The sequence below is a fragment of the Triticum urartu genome, chromosome 5A (assembly GCF_056163025.1).
Source record: "Triticum urartu cultivar PI428250 chromosome 5A, HENAU_Tu73, whole genome shotgun sequence".
Classification (NCBI taxonomy): Eukaryota; Viridiplantae; Streptophyta; class Magnoliopsida; order Poales; family Poaceae; genus Triticum; species Triticum urartu.
This window is the reverse complement of record NC_141877.1, coordinates 286,882,180-286,901,294: the sequence shown is the minus strand read 5'-3', so window position 1 is coordinate 286,901,294 and position 19,115 is coordinate 286,882,180.

The following is a 19,115-nucleotide window of genomic DNA, read 5'->3' as shown; positions in this document are numbered from 1 at the left end:
TATCCAATTATGGAAAATATCGGCCTGTCGGGAGGGTGCGCGAGAGGCCTAGGCCATGGTGAAAACACGGTATACCAAGCTTGATCCGAATCACATGGCCCGGGTTGGACCTTTAGGGTCAGATGGGAAAGAAGTTCCAGTTAATTTGGTATATGACCAAGTAGAAATAGCCGCCAAATATTCCCAGCAGGATTGTAAGCTAGACAACATGCTGGACAGTATGGAGGAGCAAATTTTTGAGTACAAATGACTATGTACCTTTCTTGACGTATGTAACTCTAGCTGAATTGTAAAACAATTGTCATGGCAGACCTTTTCTCTTCAACCTCTGGATCCGAAGGTGCCGAGTGTTCCCGAATACTAGAGGGATAAAAATAGACCGGGGTATGCGTGGAAACCAGGCGTAGGGGTCATAGTTGCTTGAAGAGACAAGTTGTATCCGGCTAGTTATGTTATATTACATTATGTAAGAAACATCTTCCTGAGAGAATAGTTCTGTTAAGGGTTCCTTTCCCTGGGTGTGCATGTGTTTCATGTGCATGTCTGAACTGTGATTGAAAAAATCGCAGTATAAGTAATTTCTGGGGGTTCACGTTGAGTGAATGTGGAAACATCTTTAATTCACCGGCCGAATATTCCCTTAAGAATGCTAGCTTTAGGCTTCACCTAGTCTGAGGTACACATCCGGATGACCCAACAGTAACAATCGCAGAGGTGCTCCCTTTATGCCCTAGCCAAATTAACGGGAACGTAGGGCACAAGCACAGGAGCCAGGCTACCCAGCTTGGCCAAAACTTAAGTCATATCGATGCATATAATGGCAAAGAAAAGGTACATATGGGAAAATACACATATGGGAAAAGACACATATTTGGTGAGCTTAATGCTCGGAAAATAATAATAGCAAGCTTCTGTCTAAGAAGCCCCCAGGTGTAATGGACGTACATATTTGAAGATGTATGCGTCAGGGGTGTACTGTCTAGCCGCACGAAAGCTTTAAAGCTAAAGAGAAAAAACGAGAAGAGATAAAAAACGAAAAGGGAGAAAAAGTAATGGAAACAACAGGAAGAAGGAGACGAACACAGGGTTTGACGCTAGGCATAGAATCGTCGGAGTCTGGCCGCGTTCCAGGGGTTCGGCTCTAAGCGATTGTCTGACGCATCACGCAAGTGGTACGCTCCTCCGGTGAGAACTTCGTCAATGATGAAGGGACCCTCCCACTTGGGCTTGATCTTGTCCTTTTTCTTCTCCGACAGGCGTAGAACGAGTTCACCAACATTATAAGTCTTGGCCCGCACTTCTCTGCTTTGATACCTGCGAGCCTGTTGTTGATAACATGCAGAATGTGATTTTGCGACATCGCGCTCCTCCTCAAGGGCATCTAAGCTGTCCTGTCGATCAAGCTCGGCCTCTCTCTCTTTGTACATGCGCACTCGAGGTGAGTCATGAATAGTATCGCAGGGTAACACTGCCTCTGTGCCGTACACCATGAAGAATGGTGTGTATCCAGTAGTGCGATTGGGCATGGTTCGCAGACCCTAGAGTATGGAGTCGAGCTCCTCAACCCAGTGCTTGTCTGATTCTTTCAAAGACCGTACCAGTCTAGGCTTGATGCCGCTCATAATAAGTCCATTGGCTCGTTTGACTTGACCGTTTGTCTCCGGATGATAGACAGAGGCGTAATCGAGCTTGATGCCCAGATTAGCGCACCAGGTTTTCACTTCGTCAGCTATGATGTTGGAGCCGTTATCAATGATGATACTATGCGGAACACCATAACGGTGTACGACGCCGGATATGAATTCTATCACCGGCCCGGACTCGGCCATTTTAACTGGTTTGGCCTCTATCCACTTAGTGAATTTATCCACCATGACCAGCAAATATTTTTTCTTATGGCTTCCTCCTTTAAGGGGTCCAACCATATCTAGTCCCCAGACCGCAAAAGGCCAAGTGATGGGGATTGTTTGTAGGGCGGTGGGGGCATATGGCTTTGGTTGGCGAAGAGTTGGCATCCGACGCTACGTTGTACAAGGTCCTGTGTATCTGCTCGGGCCACCGGCCAATAAAACCCTGTACGGTAGGCCTTGCTAACAAGGGCCCGAGCTGCGGCATGGTGCCTGCTTAGACCGGCGTGAATCTCAGCCAAGAGCTACCTCCCCTCCTCATCGGAGATACATCTTTGAAGGACTCCGGTAGCGCTTTTCTTATAGTGCTCTCCGTCGTGAACCTTGTAGGCCTTCGAACGCCGGACAATGCGGCGGGCCTCATTCTGATCCTCAAGGAGTTCCTTCCTATTAAGGTAGGCCAAGAAGGGTTTGGTCAATGGGGCAATGACTGCCATAATGAGATGGGCCGATGGTGTTATTTCGGTGGCTGAGTCTCCGATGATATCGGTGGGTTCGGAATCTAGGGTTGTGTTCGGATCCGGACTAGTGTTGCCACTTTCCCCCTGCCACACCACGGATGGCTTAAAAAGCCTTTCCAGAAAGATATTAGGTGGGACAGGGTCGCGCTTGGCGCCGATACGAGCAAGAACGTCCGCCGCTTGATTACTTTCTCAGTCCACGTGATGGAACTCGGGCCCCTCGAACCGAGCCGACATTTTTAGGACGACATTATGATAAGCTGCCATCTTCGGATCTTTGGCATCGAAGTCTCCATTTATTTGAGATATTGAGGGGTTTGAGTCCCTGCGCACTTCCAGGCGCTGTATGCCCATGGAGACAGCCATCCGGAGACCATGCAATAAGGCCTCATATTCGGCTGCGTTGTTGGAGTCTGTGTATAGTATTTGGAGTACGTACTGAACGACGTCTCCTGTGAGGGATGTTAAGACGACGCCCGCTCCTAGACCTGCCAACATTTTGGAGCCATCGAAATACATGACCTAATTGGAATATGTGTCGTACTCTTTAGGGAGTTCGGCCTCTGTCCATTCGGCAACAAAGTCAGCCAGTACTTGGGATTTAATAGCTCGATGTGGTTTGTATGTAATATCAAATGGAAGGAGCTCAATGGCCCATTTGGCAATCCGGCCCGTGGCATCGCGGTTGTTTATTATGTCGTTGAGTGGTACTTCGGAAGCCACCGTGATCGAACACTCCTGGAGGTAGTGTCATAGCTTTTGGGATGCCATGAAGACCGCATATGCTATCTTTTGATAATGGGAGTACCAGGATTTGCATGGTGGAAGGACAGTGGATACGTAGTATACTAGCTTCTGAAGCGGGAATTTGTGTTCGTCATGTTCTCGTTCAACAACGAGCACGTCGCTCACCACTTGATGTGTTGCCGATATGAATAGCAACATGGGTTCGCCGATGTTTGGCGCGGCCAGGATTGGGTTGCTCGCTAGAAGTGTTTTTATTTCTTCCAGTCCGGCTGTTGCCACGTCCGTCCACTCGAAGTGATCGGTTCGCCATAGAAGGCGATAGAGTGGCAATGCCTTTTCTCCCAATCTGGAGATAAAGCGGCTTAGAGATGCCATGCAACCCGCGAGTTTTTGGACTTGTTTAAGGTCTGTTGGCGTAGCCAATTGTGACAGAGCTCGGATTTTGGCTGGATTTGCTTCAATTCCTCTATTGGAGACTATGAAGCCCAGCAGCTTTCCCGTGGGGACGCCAAAAACACACTTTTCCGGATTGATCTTAATGTCATATGCACGGAAGTTGTCAAATGTGAGACATAGGTCGTCTACTAGTGCTTCGGCGTGCCTTGTCTTGATCACGATGTCGTCCACATAGGCTTCAACTGCCTTTCCGATCTGTTTCTCCAGGCATGTTTGGATCATGCGTTGGTAGGTGGCACCGGCGTTCTTGAGCCAGAAGGGCATGGTGTTGAAGCAGAATGGCCCATATGGGGTGATGAATGCTCTTGCAGCTTGGTCGGACTCCTTCATTTTGATTTGATGGTATCCGAAATATGCATCGAGGAAACACAGTGAGTCCTGTCCTGCAGTAGCATCAATGATTTGATCAATGCGGGGGAGGGGGAAGGGATCCTTAGGGCAAGCCTTGTTGAGGTCTTTGAAATCGACGCACAGGCGCCAGGATTTGTCCTTCTTTGGTACCATCACCAGGTTTGCCAGCCAGTCCGAGTGTTTGATTTCTCTAATGAATCCGGCCTCGATGAATTTGGCCAGCTCCTCCCCCATCGCTTGTCGCTTGGGTTTGCAAGCCTTGTTGCAGTCTTTAAAATCGACGCACATGCACCAGGATTTATCCTTCTTTGGTACCATGACCAGGTTTGACAGCCAGTCTGGATGTTTTATTTCTCTAATGAATCCGGCCTCGATTAGCTTGGCTAGCTCCTCTCCCATGGCTTGAGGTTTGGGTTCGGAAAAGCGCCGTAGTGTTTGTTTGACCGGTTTGTATCCCTTTAATATGTTGAGGCTGTGTTCGGCCAGCTTGTGTGGGATCTTGGCATGTCATAAGGGTGCCAGGCGAATATATCCTAGTTTTTGCGAAGAAAATCCCATAGCGCGGCGTCGACCGTTGGGTCTAGCTGTGCCTCAATAGATGCTGTCTTCTTGGGGTCCGTTGGATGGTCCCTGTCCACCGTGGAGCGTGATGCGGTTAATTCTTCGGCCGCGAGGGCTTCAGATAATGCCTCAAGGGACAGGGATGCAGTTTTGTTTTTGGCGCGGAGTGCTATGTCCGGATCACTGGCGAGAGTCATTATGCCATTGGGCCCGGGCATCTTAAGCTTCATGTACCCATAATGAGGTACAGCTTGGAAGCGTGTAAATGCCTCTCGCCCCAAGAGAGCGTGATATCCGCTGTTGAAAGGGGCCACTTGGAAGGTTATTTCTTCGAACCGATAATTCTCCGGCGTGCCGAATACCACGTCGAGTGTTATTTTTCCCGCACACCGCGCCTCACAACTGGGAATGATTCCTCGGAAGGTCATGCTGCTTTGATCGATGCGGCTCCTGTGTATTTCCATTTTGTGGAGTGTATCTTCATATATGAGGTTTAGTCCGCTGCCGCCATCCGTGAGAACCTTGGTGAGCCGAATGTCGTCCACTATTGGCCTGAGGACCAAGGCGGCTGGTCCTCGGACTGTCCTGTATTTTGGTTCGTCACTGGCATTAAAAGTTATAGCCGTGTCATTCCAAGGATTTATTGCTGCTATTTGATAGATTTCGGTGAGTCCTCGGAGTGCCCTTTTGCGCCTATTGTTTGAGGCGAATGTCTCGAAGACTGTCAGTACTTTGGGATCGTCGTCTTTTGGGGGTGTTCTTCTAGGGTATTCTTGGTGAGGATATCCTTGCCGCTCTTGGCCACTTGCCGGAGTATCCAACATGCTCTAAGGCTATGTGTTGGTATGTTATCCGGTGTTGCGTGTATTTTTCATGGCCCATCGAGCCATCCTTCCAGAACGGCTCCGCGCCTCGTACTGGACTTATATTTCTTTACTATTGGACCGGGCGTGTTACAAGGGTGCGCCCTTTTCACCTAAATGAGGGGTTGAGTGGGGAACGATAGTTCCCAACGGGCTGCCTGAGTTTTCCAGGCGCTTTCCATTATGCTGTACTTCTGTACGATAGTTGCCAAGTCAGCAAACTATAGTATGCGACGGCGGTTGATGGCGTTGAGGATTCCTTCATCCATGCAATTGTTGTGGAACACTAAGATCGCTTCCTCGTCGCGACAATCTTTAATCTTGTCTTTGACAAGAAGGAATCTGGCCCAGAAGTGGTGGACCGTTTCCTGAGATTGATGCTGTATGCTCATGAGAGCGATTATATTTGGGTGGGTGGGTGGTTTTAAATCTGAACCCTGACCCAATTTTGGATCCGGACTCTGAAGGACTTCCGAACTTAATAGATCGGGCTCTGGGATATCCACTGATTTCTTAGGCCCCTTGTCCGATTCTACGTTCGGAGGGCAGGATGCATCTCCTCGGGTGGGTGTCCGGCTCTTCAAAGTTGGAGATCCCGGACATAGTCCGTCCTTAGTATGGAGGAAGAGTTGTCGTCTCGCTCCTCGACTACCGCTATCTGGTGGGTGATCGGTGGAGATTTGATTTCTCTGTGATCGGGTTTCAGCCCAATTCGATCGTAGTCCGTAGCGACCTCCACGGCGGCGATGCAATCTAGGAGCTCGTTTAAAGACGAAAGCTCACTGGATCCATCTGCTTGGAGTGTTCGGAGTCGATACGAAGGGGATTTTTGATGACCCAGGAGGTCATCGTCGGCTTAACAACCGAACGGGTGGTCATGGTAAAGCTTCCCAGCCGGAGGGTTTGGCCTGGGGCCAGTGCTTCTCCGGCGGTGATATTGTCCTTGAGAACAAGTCGAACCATCGATCCTGTCATCGACGACATAGTGGAACTCTCAATGAAAGCACCAATGTCGGTGTCAAAACCGACGGATCTCTGGTAGGGGGTCCCGAACTGTGTGTCTAAGGTCGATGGTAACAGGAGACATGGACACGATGTTTACCCAGGTTCAGGCCCTCTCTATGGAGGTAATACCCTACGTCCTGCTTGATTGCTCTTGATGAATATGAGTATTACAAGAGTTGATCTACCACGAGATCGAGATGGCTAAACCCTAAGAGCCCAGCCTGTATGACTATGGTAATGATTGTTCTCCCCTACGGACTAAGTCCTCCGGTTTATATAGACACTGGGAGGATCTAGGGTTAGACAAGGTCGGTTACAAAGAAAGGATTCCACATATTTGATCGCCAAGCTTGCCTTCCACGCCATGGAGAGTCCCATCCGGACACGGGGGCAATCTTCAGTCTTCGTATCTTCACAGCCCATAAGTCCGGCCCATGGCTAACAGGCCGGACGCCCGAGGACCCCTTAGTCCAGGACTCCCTTAGTAGGTGCTGGATAGTTAGTCTGTACTAGTACTTTCCCCCTTCCTTTCCTCTTTGAACCATGTCCTAGATTCATGCTACATAACTTTCCCCACTACTTTGCCCCCTTCCTTTCCTCTTTGAACCACGTCCTAGATTCATGTTATACAACTTTCCCCACTACTTCCCCCCCTTCCTTTCCTTTTTGAACCACGTCCTAGATTCATGAGATACAACTTTCCCCACTACTTCCCCCCATTCCTTTCCACTTTGAACCACGTCCTAGATTCATGCTATACAACTTTCCCCATTACTTTCCTGTTTGATCCACCACCAAGATTCGTGTGCAGAAGCGGAAAAAGGCCACATGCAGCCAAAGCAATGCATGTGGAATAAGTAAATTATACCTTAAGGTTCTTGGGGTGTGGTTCGGTGGGCGACCGGAGGCCGTTCTGCCCACACTATGTATGACGGCAAGGAAGAAGGGGTCAGAGGCCCTCCCGCACCGCCGCTGGGTGAAAGAGAATAGCTGCACTGGTAGTGGATTCCCTCCCTTGCCGACGCCGATAGTGTTCAGCCTCCTTCCCTTCCCGGCAGACGGATCCTGCCAGCTCTTTGACCAACAGTGAGGGGAGAGAGAGAGAGGCCAACAAAGTATTGTTTAGATCTAGAGAGCGTGAGAGTGTGTGAAGAGAGCAACTACAAGCGCTGAGGCTCCAACCTGTATAGATATAGTGGACAGAGTGTGAAGAGTGCAAACCCTAGAAAACAAGCACCGAGGCCAAGATTGTATAGCTCCATATCCATCCATTTTAACAAGTCAAAGAATCCTCCTAGCACTGCCCTAGATCACTTTCTCTCTCTGTCATGCGGGGCCTACCTGTCATTGGGTGGAAGTAAGAAGTCGAACAAAAACAAAATTATGCTCAAGTGTGGTTATCGAACCCAAGACCTCTAGTTTGATGATCGAACAGGCTAACAAGCTACACCACCCTCACATTATGTTTAACGAGAGGAAAGTAACCTTTTATACATTCTTGCATACATGTGACAAGCATGCCGTGTGTGTTTTTTTGCGTGGGAGTCATTGGGATTTAAATCATAATCTTGTCATGTGGCTTTGGTGGTAAGGTCTTTTGGGATTTAAAGCAGTGTTGGTAGTACAGAAATAATGTAGCCTTAGTCACCTTACCTCTCTCCACGTTGTATGTTGGGTCCCACCAGTCAAAGGGTGAAACAAACAAATTAATAATAAAAATGTTATTACGCGAAATACAAATTAATATAATTTTTTGTGACATGCATGAACATTTTGTTAGTTCAACCTATGGTCAAAATTTGACACGAAATACAATGGGGACCAATAAAACAGGACGGTGGTAGTACGTGAAGTTTTCCATCGGAAGCGAGCCGATCTGGCTCTCCTGAGATAGCAAGGTTTTTCTAACCCAGCCAAGCTAGCTGGCCCACAAAAGCTAATATATTATAATAGTTCCAAATGCCTAACGTTGCCCGACTAGGCTATAAGCTATTCTTGCTAAGGATCTAAATGCTCCCTAAGTAACTCGCACGATATTCCTACTCTATGAACCTGTGTGCGCGCGTGTGTGTATGTGTGTGTGTTTAACAACATTGTGTGTTAGAGAGAGCGGCACATCGACCTACTCCTACAGAGAGATGGTGTGTAGTGTACGATTTAGCCGCGAGAGTCGGTGTATCCTCTCGTTTCCGGGCGTCCGGTTGGGGCTGCCACGCCCGCTCCTAACCAGCCTAGCCCACCCAAAGCCCCTCCACTGCCCACGCGCGCTTCCCGCCCGAAACAGTCAGCGCGCTCCAAAGAATAGGTGCCGCATTCATGCCCGGGCAGGGCGGACGCGACCTCTCACTGGCTCCTGCGTTGAAGAGAGAAACTGATTCAAGAGTGATGGTTGCTTCATCCATCCAACTTACTGCTGGGTCTATGTGATTTGACGGCTGATTGGTCATTATTACTAAGGTGGTAGGATTGCTGGATGTCCCACGCTTTCGGCGAAATGAGGTACTACTAGATTACAATTTTCTCCATTCTTACAGTGGAGGAGTGCGAGAGCACTGAAAACATGCAGGCTCAGTGATTACATGGCACACCTCACATTATCACTATATTTTTTGGACACTGTGCGACACCTAACTCTTTACATAGTACGAGTATAGTACATACTGTAATTTATCAGCGAGATAAATTTGTACAATGCAACGAAGCTTCCAGCTCCTGTTTCGTGTATCTCGGGTCCAAGGATGCCCGTTGCAACATTTCATCAAATACAAAGGAGACTAACATGCATGCTATTGCATCTCAATGATTGAGAGATCATAGCCAATATGTACTCCCTTCGTTCCAAAATAAGTGTCTCAACTTTATGCAAACTTTAGTACAAAGTTGTACTGCTACTAAAGTTGACACTTATTTTGGAATAGAGACAGCTAAAGGAAAAAACGATCCATGCAGTCCCTAGCCCTTGAACCGTAAACCCTAACTAGGCTTTAATTTGCTGGCAACGTTCTTGCTTCCGAAGAAATGAAGTTTGCAACCCTTTGACCATCGGATCATTTTGTGCAGTTTCACCAAAATCGAGATGAGCATCCCTATGGCAAAGAAATTGAAGAAGCGTGATTAGAATAAGATTACTGGGACTAGTTGATGACACATAAACTCATCACAAATACAGTACATAGAAGCCAGTAGAGGTATGTGCGGGGCAAAGAATTAGAGAAATATCCACATGGAGTGATGTGGGCAGCTGGAGCGGTGGTGCAAGCCGGCTGTAAAGGAAGTTGTACCTGAGGGATGTCATGACATAGCTCAACCTAGGGGAGGGTGCTGGGAGGCGGAAACTGCACACGTCGCGGTAGTGAGCAAGGGACAAAGGCAAGCACACCGGATTTGTGAGAGAGAACTGCGGGGACCCCTGATCGGGGCATGCCGACAGTGGGTTTTCGCTGTCGGCGACGGCGACCGCATCTACACTAAGCATCCACCCCTTCCCCCAGCGGGCGTGATCTTCCGAGATGTTAGAGATGTGGCCACAATCGTTTTGTGCGAGAGAGTCTGAAGAGAGCAACCCCAGCAAGCAACCATGTAGGCTCGTCCTGGCTATGTATGTAGTGGAGCGGTTTCCTTTTCTCTCCATATGAACCTATTTATATTGCGTATGTGCCACTGAAGAAAAAAACTTTATTTATAAATGATGCGGCACCGTTCATGTGTGGTTCCCGACCCTCCATTATTTATAAGTGAGTAAATACTACTACAAGCGTCAAATTATCACGTGGGTTGCATCATATTATAGAAATGAGCTCCACCGTGTCCCGTGTGTGGTTGGGGAAGATGCAAAAGACGCAAAGAGTGCTACAAGTACACTACGTGCGTGGGTGCGTGCACCTCTTGTCTTCGAGCATGGTTACTAAAAGTATAGCCCACTACTATACTACCACGCGGTTATTACATATGGGGAAAGAATATAGGAAGTAATAATGACAAATAAGCCATGAAATCATGAGGCCCACCTTTCTCTATGTTTGACCGAGGAAGCAACCATCATTTCACTCCTCGTTGAATATGCATCCACTACTACCTCCACAAATAAATAAAAATCCGCTTCTACCTTCGTAGCATGGTTAATAATATAGCCATGTCAATCACGACGTAGAAATATCATTCACTGATACAATTGGGCTGGATCTAAGGCTGGTGATTTTTTTACTTTATCTCTTTCTCTTTTTGTCTCATTTACTCATTCTACATAGGAACACGTGTAGAGGATGGCTATTCCTTTCGATGGGACTTCTTCATGGGGTTTAAGACTAAGGCTGGTCATAGTGGGGAGTAACTTAGACTAGTAACATGCTTTTGTTACTAGTCCATGTTACTATTGTCACAGCCCTAGAATTTGTTTGCCATTAGTTGCCTTAAAGCATCCATGCATCATATTTATTTTTCAATTAAAGTTGAAATGGGGATTGTTGAAACCCTAGCATCAAAAGAATTCAACTAGGTTCAATAAAAAAAATATTTTCAATGAACCCAAATGCCCTGCAGAAAAGTTCATCATTTTTGAATTGGCTAAAAACCTCTGCCAAAAATGGTGAACATATTTTTAGGCCATTCTGGATTTTTGAATTAATTCATACTGTATTTGAATTGGAGCATTTAAATACTATTAATATTTTTAAATGCCCCAACAATTTTGGAATTAGTTGAGGGCCTCTGGAATAATTCATTTAGTTCCCATAACTATTTTCGGAATTTTTTAAAAGTGATTTGGATTGAAAACCAAATTTAAACAAATTTGCATAAATAGAAAACAGAATAAAAATAGAAATAAGACGGAGAGGGAACCTTACCTGGGCCTCACCTGTGCTAACCCAGCCCACCTGGCTCGGTGCTAGTCATCCCTAACCACTGCCAGTAGGCAGAGGAGGGACAACGCACGGCGCGCGCGCGGGCGCCACGCCACCAGGCTGCCTGCCTGCGTCGCGTAGCCACTGCGACGCCTCGCGTCCTCTCCTCGGCGTCGCCTCGACCCCTCGTTCGTTCCCCTCTCCCTCTGGACGCTCTTCCCTCCTCTGCTCTCTCTCCCTCGCACGCTCCCGAGCGGCCCCGTCGCCGTCGTCCACCGCTCGCATAGCCACCGGCCTCCCCTATGCCCCTAGACATTCCCTTGAGATCTACGACGACGTCCTCGTTCTCTCCACCGAGTCACGCAACGCCAGGTGCCCGGGAACGCCGCCACCACCGTTGTCCTCGACTCCGGCCTCCGAGATCGCCGGCAATGCCCCGACGTCGTCCGACCTCCCCCGAGCCTACTGAGACGCGTTCTACAACCACAGTGAGATCATGGACCGACTCCCCCTCCTCTCCTGCTCGCGTTTTTGCTCTAGCTCCGTTCCCCACCTCCACCGAAGCTCGCCGTCGCTGTCAGATTTCGGGTTCCGGCAGACCCTTGAGGTTCGAACACTGGGGTGCGCGCAGAGATTTCGCCTCCTGCCTACCTGCACTCCTCCGCCTTGCTAGAATCTAGACTAAGGAAAGAACAACACAAGAGACACAGGGTTTATACTGGTTCGGGCCACCGTTGTGGTGTAATACCCTACTCCAGTGTGTGGTGTGGTGGATTGCCTCTTGGGCTGATGATGATGAACAATACAAGGAAGAACAGCCTCGCGAGGATCTGTTCTTGGCTGGGGCGATGAACTGCTGGGAGGTGCTCAGTCACCCTTCTCTCTCTCTCTTCCTGATCAAAACCCCTCTATAAAGAGCCTCCTTCTTCGAACCCCTCGGCTCTCTCTCTACCTGATCTTCTTTATCCTTCGATTCCTCTCTTTTCTTCCCACCTCCTCTTGCTCTATGGGTGGCTGGTCCTATTTATAGAGGCCCTGGTCCTCTTCCCAAATATCGAGCGGGAAGGGAGCCAACAATGGCGGGCTAATGTGAAGGGGGACAACTAGTATCAGCTATCCTGACAAAAGTAGTCTTTGCCTGCGCAAAGCTCTGGTGATGATGCCGTCTTGGGCTCCACAGTGACCTCCGTCTCGTACTCCTCCTGGTCTTGGTCTCGTTGCACCGAAATGGAAACCTTTGCCTGATGCCTCGGTACTCCGCGGCTGCGCTTGCCCCCTTTGCACCAAAGAGGAAGGGAGGACACTGCGCGGGCTGGCACCCGCCTGGCGCCCCCGGTCGTCATGGCTTGCGTCACGGGCACCTCGTGAGGTACCCCGCCTTGATCTCTCCGCCTCCTCGTGAGCCAGCCTGACGAGGCCGCGCCTGAGGAAGCTCCGCGTCGTCTGCCCCGCGAGGCTTGGCCCCTCGCGAGGGTCTTGGGTTTGTGTTGGTGAAGATGGGCCGCGCTGGGCCCCCCTTTGAGCCACGCCGCAGGCAGGCAAGTCTGGGGACCCCCGTTCCCAGTATGCCGACAGTAGCCCCCGGGCCCAAGGCGCGCCCGGACTTGGCCGTGTAGGGAGGCGGAAGGGCAAGAGCGAAGCGCCGCGGGCCCTAACAGCCTGCGGCCTTGGGCGCCGCATGGCGGTTGGTTGGGCGTGGGCGCCTCCACTTGGATTATGACGGTGCTTCGGTGATGCTCTTCATGGTCTTCGATGCGAGCGGGCGCCGCCTGGAGTGCTGCCCCGGGGAAGGTGGCCAGGACCCTGCGGCGACGAGGACTGGGCCCGCCAACCGCTCCCTTGGCGGCTCCTCAGGCGGTGGAGGCATCGGAGGTTCCAGCAACTCTGGCGAGCTCTTCGTGACTCCAGAGACGAGCGACGGCAGCTACGAGCCCCCGAGCCGGCGCCGCTCCTAGAGCAGGGCGGGCTCGTCAGGCCGCCGCCGACTCTGATCTGGATGGGGTTGGCATCGGTGCTTGACGGCCCACCGTTGATGATGGCGTCTTTTGCAGGGTCGCACGTAGTTTGTGTCCCTTTAGGATCTGTTCCCTGCGAGGAATCAAAAACGCGTCCCGTGGGGGCTTGTAAGGTGCCTGTGATCCTGTTTTGTTAATATAACCCTTGTCGTAGAATTGCGCGAGTTGCTCATTCCGTCTTAGCTCAGTCCTCGCTTTCAAACCTCACGAGGGCTTGGTGCTCTGCACCGACAGGTCCCAGTCCCAAGGCGGCTTCAGCCGTCGCTGGTATGCCAGGTCGCGATGCCGTGGTCAAGGCCAGGAGGTGAGCGACCCGGAGTCCGATAAGAGCCCCTGAGTCGCGATGCTCAGGAGGTCCCCTTTGGCGCCCAAGCAGCCGTCGTTTGGTGAGAAAGGAGAGCGGCGTCGCTAACACGGGATAGAATTAGTTGCGGGGATGGTGCCACGGCAGCTGGCGCTTTCGGGTGATGACTTATCTCGAGGATCAGGGGCCACTCTCTGGTGTGTCGCCAGGTCCGTGCATCGGCAGGCGCGAGGTTGCTCAGTGAGGTCCTCGTGTGTCTCTCCCCTCTCGCCTTTGCTCCCCTTTCTGCTCTACGTCCTTGGGTCCCGGCCCTCGAGCGAGTCTCAGCCGTCGCTGGTATGCCAGGTCGCGATGCCATGGTCAAGGCCAGAGGGTGAGGGCTGGAGAGCCAGTAGGAGCCCTGAGTCGCGATGCTCAGGCACCCCCCCTTTAACGTGCAAGCGGTTCGCGCGGACGAGAGCGCAGGTGACACCGCAAGGGCCTCGCCTGACGCAGCTCCTTCAGGAGGTCCTGCAGGTCCATCATAGAAAAAACAAGGGGTTGCCATGACAATTGACAGTCAACCATTGGTTGCTTCCGAGGGGTAGTGAGGCACTGAAGGCTTGGTGAGGTGACGCTATGCGGGGCTGCCGCGGCCAGAGCTCAGCCATCCAGGTTTGTCGGCGTTGCAGGGACGGACCCATGCGCAAGCATCGTGTCGTTTGGGAGCAGCTCCGTTAGTTGGCGTCAGCTGAGCAGGCAACTAGGTAAAACACATTAGCCGTGAAGGAGTGGATTCGTTCAAATAGATGCTGGGAATGCGGACATCACTGGGTCAGGCCCGGGCGACTTGGGGGGTCATGCAGCCCGAGGGGCGCCCCCAACAAGGTAAGCTAACAACATGGAATAAAAAAGGGATACACGCCGCAGGGACGGACCCACGCGGCCTGGGAATAATGCAGCCCTAGGGGGGCGCTCCCAGCTGGAAATAAAACTCGAAAGATGTCACCTGATGATGTTGAGGACGAAGGAGCGTTGATGTAGCAGGCTCGGTGGGCTGCGGGAGCCGATCCTCACGAGCCCCCGGGCCTAGGGGCCTCGGGAGGCTCTGGAGGCACTAGCGGCTCCTCATGAGCCATCTCCATCCCTGCCAGGGCTGCGGAATGCCTGGCCTCTCATGCCCCCGTGATGCCCCTCATGAGGCACTGGTACGTGTCAGCCGCGTTCGGCAAGCCGTAAGGCATGCGAACGTAGCTGTGGGGTGGGCCTCCGCAGCGCCCCACTCGCGAGGGCCAGAGGCGCTCCAGAGAGGCGACTCGGTTGAGCCCTGGTATGTCGATGCAGACGCCCAGCCCACCATCCTCGCCTGGATGGGGAGCCATTGCTGGTAGGCGGCGGCCGCCTTTCATGACTCTTGACTCCTGTAGCTCCTGAATGGCCATGCTGACGAACTCCTGAGGGTCTGGGTCTCCTTGCCTTGCTCCTTCTTGAGGGAAACGTGTGTCGAAACACGCCTCCATGTGGTGCCCAAGCGCCTCCCTCGTGACCCTAGCTAGGTCGGTGGCCCTCCAGGGGAGAGCCCCTGAGCCCTGCCTAAGGAGGGCGTCGGGTGCGCTTTCCTATGCGATGAAAGGACGTTCTCCCTGAGCAGGCGCGGGCCCAGAGGGGCCTTTCTCCTGAGTGATCGGGCCGGATGATGTCTTCTTCTTCTTAGGGGCGGTCTTGGGAGGCCTCCTGCTTCCACGATCCGGGTCTTCCAGTGATGCGGCCTGAAAGGCTCGTTCCAGGGAACACACCGCGTCCTTCTCTTCACAGGGCACCGTGATGACTCCGCCGCTTCCTGGCATCTTGAGGACGTTGTAGCCGTGGTGAGTTACGGCCATGAACTTGGCCAGCGCTGGGTACCCAAGGATGGCGTTGTACGGCAGGCGAATGTGAGCGACGTCGAAGTCGATGAGCTCGGTGCGGTAGTTGTCGCGTGCCCCTAAGGTGACAGGGAGGCGGACCTGCCCAATCGGGATCGTGGAGCCGTCGGTGATACCGGAGAAAGGCTTGGTTGGCTGAAGCCGGCTGTAGGGCACTTGGAGGTTGTTGAATGTCTCCACGGATAGGACGTTGAGCCCTGCCCCGCCATCGATGAGGGTCTTGGTGACCACCACGTTGCTGACGATCAGGGAGCAAAGCATCGGGAGAACTCCGACTATAGCCGCACACTTGAGCTGATCTGCTGAGCTGAACGTGATGGCGCACACCGACCACCTGAGAGGGCGCGTGGCGTCGAGCCTGGGGAGGACTGCGTTCACTTTGTGGGCGAACTGCTTGAAGATGCGCTGAGAGGCTGGGGCTTGTGCCCCGCCCAGGATGCAGGCGATCGCGCGCGGCTCCTGGAAGCCCCCAGCCCCTCGTCCTGGTGGCGGTCCTCATTTCTCCTTGGCTGCGGCGGCAGCGGTGGGAGGCCTGCGTTGCCTTGAGGGCGATCCTCGCGAGGCTGATCCCTCCAGTCTCCCTCGCGAGGCTAATCCCTCCAGCCTCCCTCGCGAGGCGGGTCTTGCCAGCGATCCTCGCAAGGTTGATCGCGCCACCCTTGGCGTGGGCCACGGTCTTCCCAGCGTCCTGCGTTCCTTCCTCCTCCTCGGTCGTAGCCCCGGTCGGCTCGGAGCTCTTGACATTCGTTGGTGTTGTGGGTGTGGAGGTCGTGGTACACACAGTACCGGCTGCCCTTGGAAGGTTCGGGCTGATCTCTGCCCCGCTTGGTGTCTGGTTATGCCGCGAGCACGACAGCCCCCTTGCGCTTCACATCCTTGGCCTTGGGCTTCTTCTCTTCTGGGTCTGCGGCAGGCAGCTCGAGGAGGGAGAGACACCCTTCCTCGGCCCTGGCACACTTGGTTGCCAGGTTGAACAGTTCCAAGGAAGTGCACAGGTCTTCATGCATCGCCAGCTCCTCCTTCATCTTGACGTCGCGCACGCCGTCAGAGAAGGCCGAGATGATGGCCTCCTCAGTCACCTTGCGAATCTTGAGGCGCGCGTTGTTGAAGCGCTGGATGTACTTCTGCAGGGTCTCCCCGGGCTGTTGCTTGATGCGGCGCATGTCGCTCACGGCGGGTGGCCGGTTGCGAGTGCCTTGGAAGTTGGCGATAAAGCGGGTGCGCATCTCGTCCCAGGAGGAGATTGTGCCTGGAGCCAGGTTCAGGAGCCAGGTGCGGGCCCCGTCCTTGAGTGCCATGGGGAACCAGTTCGCCATGACCTTCTCGTCTCCGTTGGCAGCTTCGATGCCCAGCTCGTAGAGCTGGAGGAACTCCGCAGGGTCAGCCGTGCCGTCGTAGCGAGGAGGCAAGTCTGGCTTGAACTTGCCGGGCCACACGACGCTGCGTAGCTCGGCGGTGAAGGCGCGGCAGCCTGCTGTGGCCACGGGAGGCCTTGGATAACAGGGAGCTTGGTCTTGCATGTCCCCACGTGCTGCAGCTGGGGTCTTGACGCGCGGGAGCAGGAGCATGGTCGTGATGTGCTGGAGCAGGGAGCGCCCGGGCAGCTTCTTGCGGGCGAGGGACTTCTTGACAGCTCTGCTCTTGCTGCGCTGGCGCCTGACGGAGCGGGTTCCGCCCAGGGGCCACGCGTCTTGGAGCCATGGCGCCTTCCTAAGGAGGAGGTGGCCGGGGCGCCGCCGCAGCTTCATTGCCCGCGCGGGGTGGGGTGCGGTGCAGCGGAACGGACGGCGCAGGAGAGCCCCCTGCGGCACAAACGAGCTCGGCGACACGGTCGAGCCATTCTTCGTAGACATCATCGACGGGACAGTAGCGCAGGAGATCGTTCGCCGCGATGAGTGCAGCTCGAGCCTCCATGGGCGCGCGGAGCGCGTGGGACGAAGAACCAGCTGGGGTGAGCGAGGGAGTTGCGGTGCGGCCGTCTTGCCGCACGGACGGATGCTGGGACGATGCTTGCTGCTCGTCCCCCGCCGGGCTGGCGGCGGTGTTGACGGCAGGTGACGGGGAACGGTGAGGACGCCCGCCGACAGGGGCCGTCTGGGCGATGTGGGAAGCGAGCGCGGCCCGGCACTCGGCGCGGGCCCGACGAGTGTCAGACATGGGCGTGATGGTCGGAGGAGAACGGGGTGGTGGAAGACGAATCCCGGCGCACCCCTACCTGGCGCGCCAAATGTCAGATTTCAGGTTCCGGCAGACCCTTGAGGTTCGAACACTGGGGTGCGCGCGGAGATTTCGCCTCCTGCCTACCTGCACTCCTCCGCCTTGCTAGGATCCAAACTAAGGAAAGAACAACACAAGAGACACAGGGTTTATACTGGTTCGGGCCACCGTTGTGGTGTAATATCCTACTCCAGTGTGTGGTGTGGTGGATTGCCTCTTGGGCTGATGATGATGAACAATACAAGGAAGAATAGCCTCGCGAGGATCTGTTCTTGGCTGGGGCGATGAACTGCTGGGAGGTGCTCAGTCACCCTTCTCTCTCTCTCTTCCTGATCGAAACCCCTCTCTAAAGAGCCTCCTTCTTCGAACCCCTCGGCTCTCTCTCTACCTGATCTTCTTTATCCTTCGATTCCTCTCTTTTCTTCCCACCTCCTCTTGCTCTATGGGTGGCTGGTCCTATTTATAGAGGCCCTGGTCCTCTTCCCAAATATCGAGCAGGAAGGGAGCCAACAATGGCGGGCTAATTTGAAGGGGGACAGCTAGTATCAGCTATCCTGACAAAAGTAGTCTTCGCCTGTGCAAAGCTCTGGTGATGATGCCGTCTTGGGCTCCACGGTGACCTCCGTCTCGTAGTCCTCCTGGTCTTGGTCTCGTTGCACCGAAATGGCAACCTTTGCCTGATGCCTCGGTACTCCGCGACTGCGCTTGCCCCCTTTGCACCAAAGAGGAAGGGAGGGCACTGCGCGGGCTGCACCCGCCTGGCGCCCCCGGTCGTCATGGCTTGCATCACGGGCACCTCGTGAGGTACCCCGCCTTGATCTCTCTGCCTCCTCGTGAGCCAGCCTGATGAGGCCGCGCCTGAGGAAGCTCCGCGTCGTCCGCCCCGCGAGGCTTGGCCCCTCGCGAGGGTCTTGGGTTTGTGTTGGTGAAGATGGGCCGTGCTGGGCTCCCCTTTGAGCCATGCCGCAGGCCGCAGGCAGGCAAGTCTGGGGACCCCCGTTCGCAGAACGCCGACAGCCGCCACGACCGCTCCTGAGCTCGTCCGCTCGCCCGAGCATCACTAGCGTGCTCGCCGCGCTCCTGTGAACCTGCAGCATCCACGGGTTCGCCCTATTGTGCACCGTAGCACCGTTTCCGCCAACGTCCGAGGTCCGGCAGCCGCTGAGCTCGACGCCGGCGAGGATTATGGCCACACCAGCTCGCCCCGTTTGCACCGCTGGATGCGCGGGATCACCAGCATCTCGTAGATGCTCTCCGTCGTCTATTTGGTCGCCGGAGGAGCGAACCCGAGGCCATCCGCCGCACCTGTCGTCGCCGGCGTCGACCCGCCGGCACGTTAGGCCCAGTTGACCAGGGGTTTGACCTCCCGTGGCTCAATGACAGGTGGGGCCGCCCCGCTAGCTAATGTAGATTAGGGTTAACTAAACCTAGTTTAGCTACTAACACACGGGACCCACTGGTCAGTTTGACCTGGGCTGCCCCG